At 49.3% G+C, this 12,096-nt stretch overlaps 1 protein-coding gene across 1 annotated transcript in view; it reads right to left on the minus strand.

The window, feature by feature from the left end:
• SPTBN1 (spectrin beta, non-erythrocytic 1) overlaps window positions 1-12,096 on the minus strand; it is a 196,109-nt gene that overhangs the window by 111,227 nt on the left and 72,786 nt on the right. The gene's annotated exons all lie outside the window — the stretch shown is intronic.

Genomic DNA, 12,096 nt, shown 5'->3' on the forward strand with positions numbered 1-12,096 from the left:
CCTTAGGCAAGCCCCATCCCGGTGTGAAAGTCCAGCAGGCAGATCTGATAGGAAGTTGGCCGGAGGAGAGTCCACCTTAGCCCGGCCACTCACGCATCTAATTCCTTGTGGTTTTCCTTCCTTTTGTGGCCCTTGGCTCTAGGCTTGAAATAAATTACCGAGGAGGGGCGGGAGGGCGGAGGGAGGGAGGCGCAAGTCCTACTTAAAATTTTTTAAAAATATGGCCAATCCTAAACACGCCTCCGTCGCCGAGCCCGGGAGCTCGCGGGCACAGCGCACACACCTCCTCCCGGCTGCCCTTGGCGGCCGCCGGTTTGTAATTTAATCAGGAGCCACTCGCCGTGCGCTGGGCGGTGATGTCACCTGATTAGCATAACTGCATTGTAGAGGAAACGCAGGCTGTACCACAAGGGGCGCGGGGGAGGCCGGCCGGCCGCGGCCCCCACCCACCGGCCGCCGTGGGGCCGCCGACCCCCGGGTCGGGCCCAGGACGCGCCTGCCGCGGTGGTACCTTCCCAAGCAAAGCTGCTGGAATTACAATCTTTTGTTGAGAGCCTCACGTAACGGAAAAGTCTCCGATTACTATCTCATGAAAAGGAGGCGGCCCGGTGGGGTAAGGCGCCCCGCAGGTCCCCGGCCGGGGCGGCTCCTCCACTATTTAGCTTCAGGAGCTCACGCAGCCATGCGGGCCGCGCACCTGGGCGCTCAGCGTCCTCACCGCGCGGGCACCGACCACGCGGAGGCGGCCCGGCCGTGCCAGCGGGTCAAAGTAAAAGTCCCCCTGGGCGTTGGGCAAGGCCACAGCGAGGGGGGCGGGGGGGAGCGGGTAAGTTCAGGCTCACGGAAGGATATTCTCAAACGACCTACAGCTGCCAGTACGAGACGTTAAGCGGAGGTTTTCCGGGATAACACCGGCCCTATAACAGTAACTCAATGCAAGCTTTACGGGAGCACCGACTTGCAAGGCATTGTGGGAGAAAGGTACACAGGTAAACACCTCCAGGATCCCTGACCTGGATGACTTCAGGAACCAATGAGGAGATAAAAGAAATCACCCTGAAATCCTACTGTGATTTGTAAAACAAAGCCTTTAAACTTCTGAGTTCTTCAAAAATTTAAAACTCTCCGCCCTAACTTCTCCCACCAGTCTCAACCAAAAACAAAATCCTCTACATAGACAATAACAGTGATCAAAAATGTGTTCTTGGGAAATAACTGACCCTAGTTACCCACCCATCCCCTTTCTCAGTAACTACAGGCAGACAACAAATTACAAATTTAGCGTTTCAAGTGTGTAGCCTTGCAGCCATACTCACTGAAGAAGGTAATTTCATTCCTAAGGGATTCCAATCTGCCCTGAAGAGATGGGCCTCCACCAAAGGTTTACTTTAGTCCCCAGGGCACTTGTAATTCAAGCAACTGCATCCTGTTCAAGGCTAAAGTTAAAACAAACTCAGAGTCTAGCTAACTGCTCAACTCAGAACAACCCCATTCCTTCCATCCACACCGCTGGGTTTTTAATGCATCCAGTGTCAAACTTTAGCTTTCTAAAGCCAGGCCCAGGATTCGAAGATATTTCTCCACATCCAAGATGTAGTAGAGCACTTTCTAAAGCCCCTCTACTGCAATTCAAAACACTGACAGCAAGGTGGCAAAATGCAGGGTCTTGGAAGAAGCACTTGACTAGGATTCCCAAGACCTGGGTTTCTAGTCCTGGCCAAGCCTCTTAATCACTTACAACCTTAGAAGAAACCCCGGATTCTTTCTAAACCTCTGCTGTCAGACAGGGATAATTCATGCCTACCTATAAGATTACTGAGGGGATGATGTGAAAATGCCCTAAAAATGGTCATACTATTCAAAATTAGAAGTAGTTTTGCAAAATGCACCTCTTCTTGATTTTTCCCCCACGTATCACATCAAGGCTACAAAGAGGAGAATGGAGAATTTTCTCATTTGAGATCTTTTTAACGGGCCCCTCTTCACTATTAAATATACTGGTGATATGGTAAGTCTCTTAAGTGTCTAGCTATGGGCACACAAAATGAGACTGCAAAGTGCTTGACAATTTACAACACATTTTTAATCTTTAAGCCACTGAGTGAACAGAGTATGAGTCACCACTCTTAGTCTCCCTTTCAGTTCCCTCTGGTACAGGGAAGTAGGTAAAATAAGCTTTCTAATTCACCAGGTTACATGCGATGTGATGGAGGGAGAGGCTGGGGCTCATGTAGCCACGTTGGATACTCAAGAGCACACTTAGAACAAGCCAGGTGAAGTGGACACGTGTAAATATTAGAAAGAAAGGTTTTGAGGCTAGGGAAGGGTTTAATAACCCCACAGGGGCAGGGGGTGAGACGTGGGAATGCTGTGGTGTGATGGGGCCAGGGAAGAAGAGGACCCAACCCTAATGGCTCACGTGACCACCTCCACCTCAGCAGCGGGAGGAGGTAAAGGACGGCCAGAGGGCTCATGCTTTATTCCACGCAGTATTTCCTGGACGCCAACTGTACGCAGGGCACACTGCCTGGTGTTTTGGAGGAGTCAAAGATAACTGGGAGAGATGGTAGCCAAAGGAGATGGGACAGATACGCCAATAGTCCAAAACCAGAACAGAGTGAGGAGTAGGTAGGGGAGCTGCACAGGAAGGCAGGAAGAACCACCCCAGGAGGGAGTGGCATTTGACCAGACCTTGAAGCACAGGTAGACTATCAACAGTCTGGGATGAGGGGGAAGCTCTTCTCCTCGTTGGGGGAAAGTCGCCCAAGTAAAGGCAGCAACTGGACTGTCTGGGAGAACAGCACCAGCGGGTGCTACCGTTTGACTGAAACGTAAGGAACTAGGGTCAGGTGGGAGGAAGCCAAGAGAGGCAGGCTTGGAACCACTGGAGATTTTAGAGCCAGAGGAGGACGGGTTCTGGGTTGGGCTCTAGGGATGATTAATCTGGCAGTGGTAGATTAGAATGGGTTGAAAGGAGAGAGACATTAAAGGCAGCAAGGTGGTCACTGCAATTGTCCAGGTCAAAGGGCTAGTCAGGGTACGGCAATAGGAGCAGAAAGGAATGGGATGATGCAAGAGTTAATCCATAGGACTTTGGTAACCAATTCAAGTCCTGTGGGACTTCAAAGTCTTTGGGAGGTTCAAAGGCTAGCGGTGAGCTTCAGACTCTGGGGTTTTTAGAGCCGGCTGTGGGGTACAGGGGGGGAATGAACATTTTCTTCCAGACAGGCTGCAACTCCACAGGGTGACACGTCCAGAAGCAGTCAGGAACGTGGAAACAGAGCTCAAGGCTGAAGATACAGCCCGTGCACAGATTGAGAGTTGAGACTGCAGTGGGCTGAAGCCTAGGAAGGGATGTAGGAGGCAAGCGGCCGAGCAGAGAGCCCTGGGGAAGGCCAGCATCTGGGAGGAAGGAGAAACAACAGTGGAGACACCAAGGGATTCATAGAATGAAAGTTCAAGAGAGGGGAGAGACAGTCAAGCAGGGAAGGTGGTAGCTGGATGGCAGCACGTGCTGCAGAAAGAACAGGGAACAGAGAACAATCAGAGAACAGGTGATCCAGTGTGTGAATTAGGAGGTCCCGGGGATAATACAAGCTCAAGTGAGGTCACAGGGAGTTGGAGAATGAGAAAACAGAAGATGGAGGACAAGAAGGTAGAGGTGGTGAAGGCCAGATGAGGGAAGGGAGCTACAGGACCAGGGAAGGGTTCTTGGGGCGGGCCGAGCCGGCATGTCCTCCGCGCACAGGCTTCAGCCCCGAGGTGGCACGGGCAGGAAAAGGCCGGTGGGCAATGGCTGCCCGGGGTGGCTGGCACAGGCAGCCTCAGCCAGGAGGAGGCCCACTAACCTTCAGAGGCAGGCGGGCAAGGACGGAGGCGTGCTGAGGAGGAAAGGAGGAACTTAAAGGAGCTTGCCCAGCTCTAACTCAATAAAGCAAGAGGCCAGGGGTCCGAGTCAGTTTTATTTCTAGTGATCTGAGAAAGAGAATCCTGAAGACACCTATGACAGAGACACGCAGCGTGTGAACGGGAACATTAATGCGGGGGGCGGGGCTCAGAATGCCTAACACTCAAGCTTCCCCCAGAAACAGACCCTGCCATGTCGGGTATCAACACACGTGGCCAACCCTGCTAAGCGGCCATGCCTGCCTTCAGGCTGCATCAAGATTCCAAGGCGTGAGAATTCCCTGGCAATCCAGTGGGCAGGACTTGGTGCTCTCACTGACAAGGGCGCCGGGTTCAATCCCTGGTCAGGGAACTAAGATTCCACAAGCCGCACGACACAGCCCCCCCAAAAATAGAAAATGATTCCAAGGCGTAATGAAAGATGGCCACGATGGACTGGTCAAGTCAGCTATGGGACTGAAGCAACTGAAGCCCAAGTAACATGTATCTGCTATCCTTGTGATGCCAGAAAGGTAAAGCCAGGTTGCTATGGTTATCTGTAGACAGCACAAATCAGAAGTGCTGTGGTGTGGTGGAAAGACTCAAGACCACAGTCAGGTTCTCAGGCTCACCCCAACTCCTGAGGGCCACCAAGGAGCTAAGTAACTGCACAGGTGCCTTACCTCCCTGGGCCTTGCAATCCTCGCCCACAAATCAAACAGGTTGGAATTTATGGTCATAAAAACTCCTTCTGGTTCTAAATGTATGAGTGATTTGAGTTCATCTCCACATAAACTCAATGGCCACAGTAACAACATCACATTATTACAGCACCCTGTAGCTTTCATATACATTTTCTCAAGTGAGGTAGGTATTGTGTCCATTTTGCAGACAAGGCAACAGAGGTTCAGAGAGATACAGTGTCTTGCCCAGGGCCGCACAGCTGCTGAGGCAGGGACACACCTGGACGGCAGACCTACCGGTCTAGCGATGTTTCTCCTATGTACTCAGCTTACTAATGGTGTCTACGCTTTTCAGAAAAACCCTAAGACTCGATAAATGGTATCAAGGTAAACCTAAAACCCAAGCAAGCCTCCACACGAACCTAGACAACACTGAGTTTGGGTCAGGATCAGGCACGTTCTCTGCTGGTTCACACAGAAGTTGCTACGTGGAGGGTTCCCTTGTTGTGAATGGGTTTTGTCTGGTCTTGTCTTATTCCTTTTGTCATACTTGGTGGACCTGTAACTAAGATTCTGTATGATTTAGCATGTGGCACGTGAAGGGGAACACTAAGGGAGTGAGATTAAACCTCTGTTTGTTCCAAGAGGCTTTATGTAGTCTGGGAGGTCAAAAGAAAAAAAGATTGCTTTTCCTGCATTACAGCAAGCTTGAAAGGGTAAACCGTGGGGTGTTCATTTCCTGAACATCTGAACATTAGCAAGACTGAAATGTCTGGGAGAGGATGGCCAAAATGCTAAGATGTGATGGGATTTCTACACATTCAAGGACTTGACAAGCCAACCCAAAGAGCTGGGAAGGAAGTGGTAGGAACAGGGAGTGAAACAACAAGGTTTCACATACAAACTATCTTGCCAAATTCTCTGCCGCTTTCTCCTGCTGTTTCCACATCTGCCTTTCGTGTTCATCGCGGTCAAATCCCTTGACAGTTGGACGACCACAGCCAATTTCTCCTGAGCCTTTCTTTATAGGAAACCAAAATACTACTACTAAAATAATCCTCTTCCACCCATGTGGCCAAATAGACAAGTGGGCTCCAAACCGTACTGCTGCGTTCATGCTCCCTGCAGCTGAAACTTATACCATCTTTCTGTCTCATCTCCCCAGTTTTCCTTGTCTTCCCTCTCTGGCCCACCCATTCCCTCCTCCAGGAGCCTCCTGCCCACCTCCCCCAGTCTTGAACCCTAACTGTGATCATTCTCCTTCTACTTCTACTACACATAATGCCTGGAGAGCCTCCCACCCGATAACTGCCTAGTTACTGCTGGCCTTACTCCCCAAAGCCTGCCTCAGGATGCATCTTCTCTTAGAACCCATCCCTTTTTCAATGGAAACGGCCCCACTTACCAGAAAACCCAACCAACAAACCAAGCATACAACCACGAAATCCAGCCAAAACCAGAAAACAAGAAATTCCCTGAAACCTCCTTTTCCCACCCCAAAGAACAATTTTCACAATGTCCCACTGGCAGACACATCTGTGACACTGGCATTTCTGTGCCTGCCAAGCTCTCCAGAATGTCTCCGTTCTCAGGGCCTACGGCCCGGGCGGCTGGAAGCAGTCGGCAGCACTTCCCCTCCCCTCACAACCCAAAGGACTCCTAGATCAGGGCTGAGACCACCCCCATATTTTCCCCTAGAGCACTGCCCACTGAGTGTCTGGGTCAGGGTTTGGAAATGCAAAGCTAGAGGAGGAAAGGGGGTTACAAAACAGACTTGGAATCTAGGAAGCTGGCTCTGCCACTTTCTAGAAAACTTTGTGATTCTGAGCCTGAAACACTGGCCCAGTAATGCGACCAACCTCAGAGTTTTTCTATAATTGACTTAAATGTTTAGAAAGATCTTAGCACCATCATAGCAGCTACGATTACTAGTCTTTAAACTTCTCATACAGGAAATCTCAAAAGCGAATTCTGCCCCACCTCTTCCCCAAGGAGGCTACCAGCTGGAGGGTGTTATAGGTTCCACGTGGAACCACTGTCCTCAGGCTGGGAGCCCCTTTGGATTTTGGGACAAGGACAGTTCGGAATAGCAAGACCAGTCCTCCACCTGGGAAGTACTCACAAACCCCATTCCCTCTCTGTAACTCACCCCATTATGCACTGGGAAAGGCAAATTCAAAATCGTATTTTATAGTCATAAAAGTAGTAATATCTCAGAGATAGCAAGAGCACAATACTCACTATGAAACAAGTTATAAAAGGCCTATGTTTTTAGAGAGGCCAATGCTTGTTTGAGGTGGGGCTATCAGATTTGATACTTTGGGACTCAGAGTAAGTAGAACAAAGATTAAAGGGAAGGCTAAAGGTATTTTCCATCCACAACAATTGCTATCTCTGTGCCTTGGAGGATATGGATGGATGGATGGTTGGACAAATGGATCTCTCTCTCTTTACACACACACACACACACACACACACACACACACACACACAAACACACACTCACCCCTCCCACAAAATCATATAGTTTTATGGCTGAAATACGGGGGCAAATCTAATTTTTATTCATATCCTTTTCCTGTTTCTTGTTCCACTGGTCACAGCAGAACTGAATACAAAACACTGACATCTCTGCTGAGAAGGAGAAAAAATGGCAAGTTACACTCACTAACAAGCACCCAAGGTCCCGGGGGAAGGAAGGAATGCGGTTTATTGAATCTTCTACCCCAGCCAAACCTTATCCTGCATTCTTATCTCATCTGTTATCTGCACATGCAAAGCTTCCCCTCAGAGGCAAAAGAAATGCTCCAGTCCAGAGGCCCCACCTTTGGCAAACAGGTGTTGCTATGCCTGTGAATATATAACACCAGCCACAGCCAAGACTGGGCTCCTCCACACAGGTAGAATGGTTCAAAGGAAAGAACATCTGAGGAATGCAGTTGGGGCCAGGTCTGCTCTTGCCCAGGAGTTTTGATTCTGCTCCCCACCTCCAACTTGGAGGGAAAAGGCTGACACACACAGGTATTCAGAGCCATCGGGCCAGCGTTTTACAAAGGGGCAGATGGAACAGTGACAAGACGCTGTTTCCTGGTAGCACGGCTCGTGGGAAAGACATGGGAAAAGAGGAAATACAAATCTATTCTTTGTGAAAATAGGCCTTTGGACCCTGCCCACAGGTATCCACACCCAGGTTATCTTTTCCAGGGGCTTAACACAGACTGGCTGTAATGAGAAAGGGTGAAAAGAGCCAGGTTGAACAGGCACCTGGAGAGGAAAGAAAGGGAGTGAGGGATGCAAACCTCATCATCAAGACACAGGCCCCGCCGCTCCTGGTTTGCACAGAGCAAAAGCCAACCCACCCAACAAGTTCTCAGCCCTACCGTGTTCTCAGCTCAGGCCATCTGAGGGACCCACAGCGTCATAAGAGGTGATTTCTTCTCTGCAGGCACTTCCGGCCCAGAGGAGGAAACAGGACACACAAACGCACACAGGCACGTGCACACAAATGCAAAGATGTGGTAACGCATGACAAGTGAGGTTAGTGAGAGCTGGTGTGAGTACCACTCTGAACGGATCGACAACAGCATTCTTCTCCTTGGCTGAGAAAAAAACAGAGCAGAGTGGGGTTCCTTCCACCCGGATGCTCTCCATCCATACCATCCTATCTGCAATTTTAACGCGGCTTCTCACCAAATCCCTGACAACACGTGCCATGCTAACACGAGTGTGTAGCTTACTGCACTTATTTATTGCGCGTGGGGGACGTGATTTCTCACTCTGAAAAACAGGCCCCGATTACCCAGCTGCAGGGCCATGGAACAGTGCACGCAGCCCCGGCATGTTAAAGCGTGAAATATTTTAAGGGTGCAGTCATTTCTTCATCCTCTGCACCTGAGCCTCTGCTGATCCCTATAGCACAGCCTCCTTCCCACAGGGCTTGGCCAGGCAGCCACTCGTTGGGTACAGGCCCTGAATAATTCATGGTCAGCCCAGTCACTCAGGAGCGCCGAGGCCCGCCAGCTGCCATTAACTGGGAGACAGCCTCCAGGCTTACAGTAGGAGAATGAAATACTATCAACGGCCTCAGAGACCTTCTTTACAGAACCTGACAATCCTTCCCCGTTTTCTTTTTCTCCCCATTTGAAACCAGGTACTTTCCCACCAGATCAAAGTGTAAATGACTTTTACGCTAAGAAGGACAGGTCCCAAGTACAGATGGGGAGGGGAGAAAGTGACGTCCTCAAGTGAGCACTTGGTCAGGATGTCAGTCCCCCACTCAGCATGTGAGACGACGCAGGTGAAGGGCCAGACACTGTGCCTGACGCCAGACACATGCTCAATAAATGTCAGTCCTCGTCCCCTCCTCCTTCCTGTCTCTCTGCCCCAGCCAAACTGATCCCCACCACCTGTCTCGGGCTTTCTCATCTCCACACCTCTGCTCATGGAGCTCCCCTCTCCTCTCCCTCTCCGGCTAGAGTCCACCCATCCTTCAAGCCCAGCTCAAAACTTCCCTCCTCAAGGAAGGCTTCCCAGATTATCCCAGCTGGAATGATTGCTCCTTTTCAGAAACCCTATACCCATACTGTCAGCCCCGCATCGTCTGGCACCTTTTGTGTGCTGCCTTGGAGTACTGCTTATCTCTTCTTGGGCACCAGTCTTATCTACCTAATTAAAATAATGGAGAACGCACCCCTTACAGACTCAAGAGAAGTGAAAAGTGGACTCCAGTCTCAGCTTCTGACACTGACTGGCCTTGCTGACCCAGAGCCCGGCCCTTGGCTTCTCAAAATGCTCTGCTCTCCCTAAAAACGAAGAGATCTAAAATAGAAAACCTCCAGGGTCCTCTGGATATAATGCTCTTGGAAATACATCATGATCTGTTTTAGGGCAGATGCAAGTCTTACATAACCTTCACTCCACACCTAGCCCAGTATCCTCTAAGTAGAAACTGTCAGAACTGTTCAAAAGCGACTTAGGCATTTCAGAAGCCTGCACACTGAACAGAGCAAGGGCTCTGTGAGATAGCTGACACCATATGGTAAACCGCAGGGCCTGTTCCACCTTATGTAACACCCCCCACCAATATCTTAATCCTTCACAAGGAGATGAGAGCTAGAACTCTGAACACGTGTCAAGAAGGTCCTTTTAAAACTTCACCCACCTGAGCCAGCCATCTCATTTACAGAGAAGGAGAATGAAGCACAGAGCGGCATGCCCACAGACACAGAGTAAGTTACTGCACACCAGCAGTCAGAAAGCAGGCCTTCTGAATTCCTGCTGCCTCTTTCATTTCCAGGGAAAACCTGAAGGTATCGCGGGCTGAGGACAAAGGCAGTGGCATGCATTTCTTGAGCCCTTCGGTCAGTGAAGCGGGCCCAGGGCTTGAAATCAGAGAAAGGGCATCCTCATCCCCTCTCCCGCCTCCCTTCCAGGATCCAACACCAAGTTGGAGCCGACAGGCTTGTACTAAGTGGCAGATGACCCATATCTTTCTGTGTGTTCTCTGACATCCAACTTGTACCAGCTGAGAGACAAGGAGGCCCCAGACTGTGGTACTGGCCCCTTTGATCTCACCCTCCCAGCCCAGCAGAGACCCAAACACACAGTCAGCCCCAAACAAACTGAATCCCAAGGTCTGTTGTTCAAAGACCCCCTTTCTCTTGGTTTTCTTCACTGGATTTTTCTCTATTATTCTTTTTTTTTGGCTGCATTGGGTCTTCGTTGCTGTGCACGGGCTTCTCATTGCAGTGGCTTCACTTGTTGCAGAGCACGGGCTCTAGGTGTGTGGGCTTCAGTAGCTGCAGCACGTGGGCTCAGTAGTTGCGGCCCACAGGCTCAATAGCTGTGGCTCACGGGCTCTAGAGCGCAGGCTCAGTAGTCATGGTGCATGGGCTTAGTTGCTCCGCAGCATGTGGGATCTTCCCCAGACCAGGGATCGAACCTGTGTCCCCTGCATTGGCAGACAGATTCTTAACCACTGTGCCACCAGGGCAGTCCTCTATTATTCTTATGATGTTCAGAGGGAATAGTTTACTCAGGAGGCACACATCTGATGTATGAATCTATTCATTATAACTAGCACTTTAACGACAGGTAAAGAATGAAGTGAGAGGGCTTCCCTGGTGGCGCAGTGGTTGAGAGTCTGCCTGACGATGCAGGGGACACGGGTTCGTGCCCCGTTCCGGGGAGATCCCACATGCCGCGGAGCGGCTGGGCCCATGAGCCATGGCCGCTGAGCCTGCGCTCCACAACGGGAGAGGCCACAACAGTGAGAGGCCCGCGTTCCGCAAAAAAAAAAAAAAGAATGGAGAGAAGAGACAGCCTAAGCGCTTTTCTAAAACTTGCCATGCTCACCTATAACCACCTCTCCACTCACCTTTTTATTACCATTTCTATCACCCTTTTAAATTACCATCCACCAGGAAAACCACGAATTGTGACCACAATGGTATCTTTTCCCACTACATCTTATCTTAATAACAATAAAAGTTTCAGTAAAGGATGGGGAGAAATTGGAACCCTTGTGCACCGTTGGTGGGAATGTAAAATGGTGAAGCTGCTGTGAAAAACAGTATGATGGTTTCTCAAAGAATTAAAAATAGAATTACATATGATCCAGCAACCCCAGTTCTGGGCTTATCCAAAAGAACTGAAAGCAGAATCTCAAAGACATATTTGCACACCCATGTTCACTGCAGCATTATTCACAAGAGCCAAGCGGTGGAAGTAATCCTAATGTCTGCGAATGAATGAATGGATAAAGAAAATGTGGTACATACAATGGGATACTATTCAGCCTTAAAAAAAGAAGGAAATCCTGTCACATGCTTCAAGATGGATGAACCTTGAGGACATTCTGCTAAGTCATTATGAGGACGTGATGAAATAAGCCAGTCATAAAATGACGGGTACTGTATGATTCCACTTACGCGAGGTATCTAGTAGTCAAACTCAAGGAAACAGAAAGTAGAATGGAGGTTGCCAGGAGCTGGGGGGAGGGGGGATTGGGGAGTTGTTGTTTAATGGGTATTGAGCTTCAGTTTTGCAAGATGAAAAAGTTCTAGAGATCTGCTACGTAACAATGTCGATATAGTTAACACTATTGAACTGTACACTTAGAAATGGTTAACATGGTAAATTTTATGTTATGTGTTTTTTTACCACAATTAAAAATAAAGTTAAATGAAATTTAAAAGCTTTGGTACTGACTCTGTGGGAATCCACTACTGGGTAGGGGAAGAAAAGCTGATCTTAGGCCATGTTATGCATCTATGACTCCAAACTCAAACAAGACATTCTCAAATGCTATCAACCAACACACTGATCCCTCCAAGTCCTCTCTTCAACTCTTAAGGAAAAAAAAAAAAAAAACTGTATTGGAATCCTGCCAACTCTCATTTTTACAACAAAAGTCCAAATAAAGTACTTATTGACTCCAAATTGCCTCCAAGCCTCGCGTCTGTGTACAGAGTGCTGTAGAGTAACCTCCATGTACTGCAGTTACCCCTAGGGTCAGGCCTTCTGATCT

This window comes from Phocoena phocoena, chromosome 14, assembly GCF_963924675.1.
Source record: "Phocoena phocoena chromosome 14, mPhoPho1.1, whole genome shotgun sequence".
Classification (NCBI taxonomy): Eukaryota; Metazoa; Chordata; class Mammalia; order Artiodactyla; family Phocoenidae; genus Phocoena; species Phocoena phocoena.